Source organism: Xenopus laevis, chromosome 9_10S (assembly GCF_017654675.1).
Source record: "Xenopus laevis strain J_2021 chromosome 9_10S, Xenopus_laevis_v10.1, whole genome shotgun sequence".
Taxonomy (NCBI): domain Eukaryota; kingdom Metazoa; phylum Chordata; class Amphibia; order Anura; family Pipidae; genus Xenopus; species Xenopus laevis.
Window position 1 is genome coordinate 20,612,749 of NC_054388.1, and position 6,884 is coordinate 20,619,632.

The window sequence follows — 6,884 nt, forward strand, 5'->3', positions numbered from 1 at the left end:
GTCCCCTCGCAAGCGCCTTTTTTCCAGAGAAAACAACCCCAACCTTGACAGTCTACCCTCATAATTTAAGTCTTCCGTCCCTCTAACCAATTTAGTTGCACTTAGTCTCTGCACTCTCTCCAGCTCATTTATATCCCTCTTAAGGACTGGAGTCCAAAACTGCACTGCATACTCCAGATGAGGCCTTACCAGGGACCTATAAAGAGGCATAATTATGTTTTCATCCCTTGAGTTAATGCCCTTTTTTATGCAAGACAGAACATTATTTGCTTTAGTAGCCACAGAATGACACTGCCCAGAATTAGACAACTTGTTATCTACAAAGACCCCTAGATCCTTCTCATTTAAGGAAACTCCCAACACACTGCCATTTAGTGTATAACTTGCATTTATATTATTTTTGCCAAAGTGCATAACCTTGCATTTATCAACATTGAACCTCATTTTCCAGTTTGCTGCCCAGTTTTCCAGTTTAGACAAATCACTCTGCAAAGTGGCAGCATCCTGCATGGAACCTATAGTTCTGCACAATTTAGTATCTGCAAAAATAGAAACTGCCCACCTCCAGGTCATTAATAAACAAGTTGAAAAGCAAGGGACCTAGCACAGAGCCCTGCGGTACTCCACTAACAACACTGGTCCAATTAGAAAATGTTCCATTTACCACCACTCTTTGTAGTCTATCTTTTAATTAATGTCTGAGTAAGAGATTAATATTGCATATGTAAATATTATGGCGCCCCATAGGCTAAAAGAGCAACATGGTGGTGCTGCCCATTGCTCTGAAGGGTTGCCCAGTAGACTGCTCAGCTAACAATACTATATAGTTTGTTCCCAATATTTTTGCATATGAAAGTAAATCGCTGGCAAATAAATAATTGGATACATTTGATAAATTCCCACTGGGTGGAGACAGAGGATCTTGCTTAAATAGTAAAGTGACTAACTGCAAAGATTAAGGGGACATTCGCGTTTATGCTGTTTAATGTGATTCCCACTCAAAAAAGAAAAATAATCTGCATAGACACAAAGTTTTTGGACAGCCAAAACTCTATTTATAAAGACTAATAGTGCTGTCTTGTGAACAGACACTCCCAATGTTTATAAATATAATTGCATAGAAAGGAGTGTCGGCCCAGAGAAAAAACAAATCCTGTGTACTGTGGCCGAATAGAAAAATAATGAAGAATCTAAAGATCAGTGGTCTAAGTGATAAGCAATAAAAGGCTTTGTACACACACATATTTAAATATATATACACACACACAAAATTTGGAAGAATACATTGATAAAAGCTAAAATCCCTGAGACTATCTTGCCTCACAAAACATTATCCCATAATTAAATCAACAATTTTGGAGGCCAACATTCCCTTAGATCATCTTCCCTTAGTAAACACTATGCCAGAGATAAAGCAACAATCCTGGAGAAAATCTTGCCCTACTATACACACTATCCCATAGTAATAGCAAGAATCCCGGAGACCATCTTGCCTTACTAAACACTATCCCATAGTAAAAGCAACATTCCAATAGCTCATCTTGCCTTAATAAACACTAACCCAGAGATAAAGCAACAATCCTGGATACCATCTTGCCTTACTTAACACTATCCCAAAGTTATAGCAACAATCCCGAGAGACCATCTTGCCTTACTAAAATGTATGTGAGTGTGTGTAAGTGTAAATGTAAGTGTGTAATAATTTGAAAAATGTGTGTGTTTTGTGCGTGAACACTACCCTGGGGGGGGGGGGGTGCAGCTAGCAGATCCTTCCTCTGCAACGTGGGACCAGCTGGAGGCTCCGCAGGAAGTTGTCCCATAAAGATCCAGGTTGGGGGTCCTCGCTGGGGGGAAGCGGAGGTGCGGGCAGCAGCAGATGCATTCGTCCCCCCCCCCATTCTGACTGCCCAGCTTGTTGTCTAGAGCAATAACAACAATTACACACAACATTAACATGTCCTTATATATCAGTACCTGCTGCTACAGTCTGTCCATGGATTGTAATCACATAGAAGGATGCTGCATCGATATTAGAATATACATATAATCATTCTGACTGACAGTTCTCTGAATTAGACCAGAATATCTGGGACTGCGTTTTTTCATAATGTTAAAAGTGTACATAAACCTAATCACTTGTACCTCTTACCAGCAGTTGTTTATCAGCATGTACACTCTTTCGGGAGACATCTTGAGTTTGAAGAGCCTCAGTCCAGCTGAGATTTTATCCACAGCCTCGGAATTGAAAAAAATCTTCAAATGGAATTTTGCTCTTGCTGAACACCTCCCACATGAACACTCCTAAATGAGAGAGAGAAAAGAAAGGGAACGTGTGATTAGACTGATCCACCAGAGAGCTGGGCTAAACACTGACCAACACTTCACTTCATATTTTTGAAACCATGATATAATGAAATCACAACACACCAATATTTTCCGATTCCTGTACCCATTTCATGACCTAAAGGAGGCCTTGGCCAGAGGAAGAACCTTCAGGTAAGGCCTGTATTAATAAAAAATGAGAACCACTGCTTTATACAGTAATTTATTGTGGCGTTTGAAATTGTATCTTTATGGTGGCCTCTGAAGCTGAAATTAGGTGCACTTACCTGGCCACCCCAAAATCTGAAACCTTCACGACCAATGATTCCCCCACCAGGCAGTTGCAAGCAGCCTATTGGAGAAATGGAGATAACTACGTTATTACAGGCAATAAAAAAAACAGTTTATAGGTTCTGAAGGTATTAAAAAGAAAGGATACGGGCAGGTGACTGTCACAAATGCATCACAGGTTGCTACTGGTTACAGGGCTTGGGTAAAAGTTTTTATTTTGCAGTTTTTATAACACAACAAAAGAAACCATACATACAGAGAAAGAAAAAAAAAGACATTAACCCTTGCCAGTGGTGCCTTCAATTAACATACTATTTCATGTTACGCCCAACGCTAATGGAGCGGCCTCCCATTCCATCCATGCACCCCAAATGTCTCCAAACTTATTTGGGCAACCCCCAAACTGCATAGGTCTGTTTTTGATAAGGCAAAATATTATTGATCTGCCCCCTCCAAAAAGAAATGGTAGGGGGGTCAAGTGACTTCCAGTGCAAAAGGATAGACTTTTTTGCATAATACAACAGTTGAAGATAGCAAAGTTTAACCTTAGACTTCAGACCAAAGTTATCCATCACTCCCAAAAGACAAACCAGCGGGGTTCTTAAGCTTGGGGCATCCAAAACTAGGGACGTGTGTTGCAGAACCTCCTCCCAGAAACCTTGAATACAAGGGCATTCCCAGAAAACATGTATAAATGTCCCTATGTCCTGGTTGCACTTGATACATTGATCTGAGACCATTGGATATAGTTTTGCGAGCCTATATGGTGTGAAGTAGACCCAATTCAGGAATTTAGTTTGAAAATATCAGATTTTAAAAGGATCAGTCCTACTTACATAAGCATCTTGGCCTCCTCAGACATTATCCCTTCCCAAATCATCTTTAATGCTATTCTGTGAACCTTCCTTCATGTGCCATCTTTCACCCAAACACTGCTTCTATCACTGTGATCCAAGATGGCACATGAAAGAAGGTTCACAAACTAATCTCTCCCATGCCCTCTGTACTTTCCTGTGTCCCCAGGGGTTTGCTGTCTGATCAATAAGTCTCCACAGGGCACAATTAAAGGGGACATAGTGCTTTATAAAACAAAAACAACATGAGCAGCAGCAGTGATTGAATCCATGGCTGAAGAATTCATGGATCAAAAAGATATGGCAGCACAGTAACTGCACTGACTCAATAGGCCACACATACAAAGCAATGCTCTGTGTACGTAATAAACTATGTATGTAATGCACATCTAAGTGGAAATAAATGCCATATAAACCTTACTCATCAAAAGGGTACACTTCCCCTTTAAGAGCAAGGGACAGAGGTGACTTCATACCTAGGGATTTTGACAGTTGGATCAGTCCGTTGGTTGATACTGGGGTGAGAGGTAAGTGTAAATTCTCTCTGAGATTTTTTTGACAAAAAACCCTTTATTTTAGTTTAAAAAAAGAGGGGAAATAATTGGGTGATACCCTCAGTCTAGCAGATGTTGCTCTTCTCATTGGTTTTAGTGAATTTGGAAAACTATCCCCTAAAATGGGTTTTGGAGATACCTTTAATCTTAGCACTGGTTGGGAGACACAGACCCAGGATTTGGACGTTATGCAGGGCTGACAGCAAATATACACCTTTTCTATAGCAACCCCTTAAGAAAATAACATTTTGCACTCCTGAGGATCATTTCTGTTCCCAGTATTGACAGTCTACTTATTGCCCCTCTGCCCCTGGGCATCTGCCCTGCTATTAAGTACCAACACTGTAGCTAAACACACGCTCCATTTATCCAAATCTGGAACTAGGGGTGGGTAGCAGAGTCACATGCCATGGGATAATTGAGGGGGGCAGAAGCTAAAGAGTGGGGGACAAGCAGCAGGTTCATATAAGAAAGATGACTTTACAACTACGGATTTGTCAGTTGGTTTAGTCCGTTGGTTGGCAGAGTTATGAATGTAATATCCCTATAAGAGAATTTTTTGCCAAATAACCCTTATTTTAGTGAAAAAGGGGAGGGGATAGTTGGCTGATACTCCCAAAGACTAGCGGATGTTGCTCTTCTCATTGATTTCAGGGATTTTTTCCCCACAAATGGGCTTTGGATATACTTTTACTGTTAGTGCTGGTTGGGAGACACAGACCCAGGGTTGACAGTTGGTTTAGTCCTTTGGTTTTAATTGTGGTAAATGCATATTCCCTCAGAGATGCTTATTTTAGTTGAAAAGAGGGGAAACAGTTGGGTGATGCCCCCCCAGACTAACAGATATTGATCATATTACTGATTTTAGTGAGTTTTCCCCCTAAAATGGACCATGCCTTTACTCTTAGTGCTGGTTGGGAGACACAGACCAGGGTTTGACAGTTGGTTTAGTCCGTTGGTTGGTTAGAGTGGTGAATGTATTTATCCCTATAAGAGATTTTTACCAAATGAACCCTTATTTTCAGTAAAAGGGGGGGTAGTGGGCTGATACCCCCAAGACCCAGCAGATGTTGCTCCTCTCATTGATTTTCAGGGGATTTTTGGACCGAGTTTCCCCCACAAATGGGTCCCCTTTGGACTATACTTTTAGTGCTCGTGTTGGGAGGACAGACCCAGGGGTGGTGACAGCTGCGTTTAAGTCCCCTTTCCTTGATAGAGAGGTAAATGTGCTATCCCTCATAAGAGATTTAAGGGGCTGTATCAGCCAAATATACAACATTTTTGGAAGCCCATAAAACAGGATAACATTTGGGGACAACAGGTAGCAGCCAGCAGTGATTGAACTCCATGGCTGATGATTCAACTGGGATCCAAAAGATATGACAGCACAAGTATACTTCCACTGACTCATAGAAAATACATAATAAGCTATGTATGTCACTCGCCACATCTAGGTGGAAATAAATGCCATCATAAACCTTACGCATCAAAAGGGTACACTTCCCCTTTAAAAGCAAGGGACAGAGGTGACTTCATACCTAGGGATTTTGACAGTTGGATCAGTCCGTTGGTTGATACTGGGGTGAGAGGTAAGTGTAAATTCTCTCTGAGAGGTTTTTCTGCCAAATAATCCTTTATTTTAGTTTAAAAAAAAGAGGGGAAATAGTTGGGCGATGCCCACAGTCTAGCAGATGTTGCTCTTCTCATTGGTTTTAGTGAATTCGGAGAACTATCCCCTAAAATGGGTTTGAAGAAACCTTTAATCTCAGCACTGGTTGGGAGACACAGACCCAGGATTTGGAAGTTATGCAGGGCAGACAGCAAATATACCGCTTTTCTATAGCAACCCTTAAGAAAATAACATTTGGGGGACCCCTGTGGATCATTTCTGTTCCCAGTATTGACAGGCTCCTTAGAGTTTTGCCCCTGGGTATCTGCCCTGCTATTAAGTACCAACACTGTAGCTAAATACACGCTCCATTTATCCAAATCTTTTAAACTAGGGTGAGGCAGAGTCAATTGCCATGCGGATAATTGGGGGGGGGAAGCTAATTAGCTGGGGGAATACAGCAGGGTTCATATTAAGAATAAGGTGACTTTAAAACAGGGATTGGTATCCGTTTGGTCCCAGTCTTTGGTTTAATTGTGGTAAGTGCATTTTCCCTCTGAGAGTTCTTATTTTAGTTTGAAAAAAGAGGGGAAACAGTTTGGTGATGCCCCCAGGACTAACCAGTATATTGATCATGTTACTGATTTTAGTGTGTTTCCCCCTAAAATGGTACAATGCCTTTACTCTTAGTGCTGGTTGGGAGGACACAGACCAGGGTTTGACAGTTGGTTTAGTCGTTGTTGTTAGGAGGGGTGAATTGTATATTCCCTATTAAAAGATTTTTTTTACCAAATAACCTTATTTTAGTTAAAAAAGGTGGCGGGGGTAGTTGGTGATACCCCCAAGACTTAGCGGACTGTCCTCTTCTCTCATTGATTTTTCAGGGATTCATTGGGAGAGTTTCACCTAAAATGGGCTTTGGATATGCCTTTTACTCTTAGTGCTGTGTTGGAACCAGACCAGGGTTTACAGTTGGTTGTAGTCCTTTATCGCTTGGTAGTGATGTCGTGAATGTTACTACTCCCTAGTAGAGATTTAGGGGACTGACATCAAATGGATAGCACGTGGTTCTCCAATGAAGCCCATAACAGATAAAATTTGGGGACTCCTGTGTTCCTCTATATAATACTTTATTGTTACCAATGACAGTATTAACAGGCTCCTTACAGTTTTGCCCTCTGCCCCTGCATATCTTAACCGGTTTTCTGATATATACCAACTTAACATGAACTTTAATGCAATCAAGCAATGTAT

General features: G+C 41.1%; 1 long non-coding RNA gene across 1 annotated transcript; it reads right to left on the reverse strand.

The window, feature by feature from the left end:
- Nucleotides 1–1,739: 1,739 nt before the first annotated feature.
- LOC121399018 lies at nt 1,740–2,694 on the reverse strand. The gene is made up of 4 exons (XR_005964686.1): nt 2,610–2,694; nt 2,428–2,503; nt 2,150–2,301; nt 1,740–1,919 (listed from the first exon to the last, which is right to left on the reverse strand). It is a non-coding gene; the product is annotated as an uncharacterized LOC121399018 (long non-coding RNA).
- Between the last annotated feature and the right edge of the window lie 4,190 nt (nt 2,695–6,884).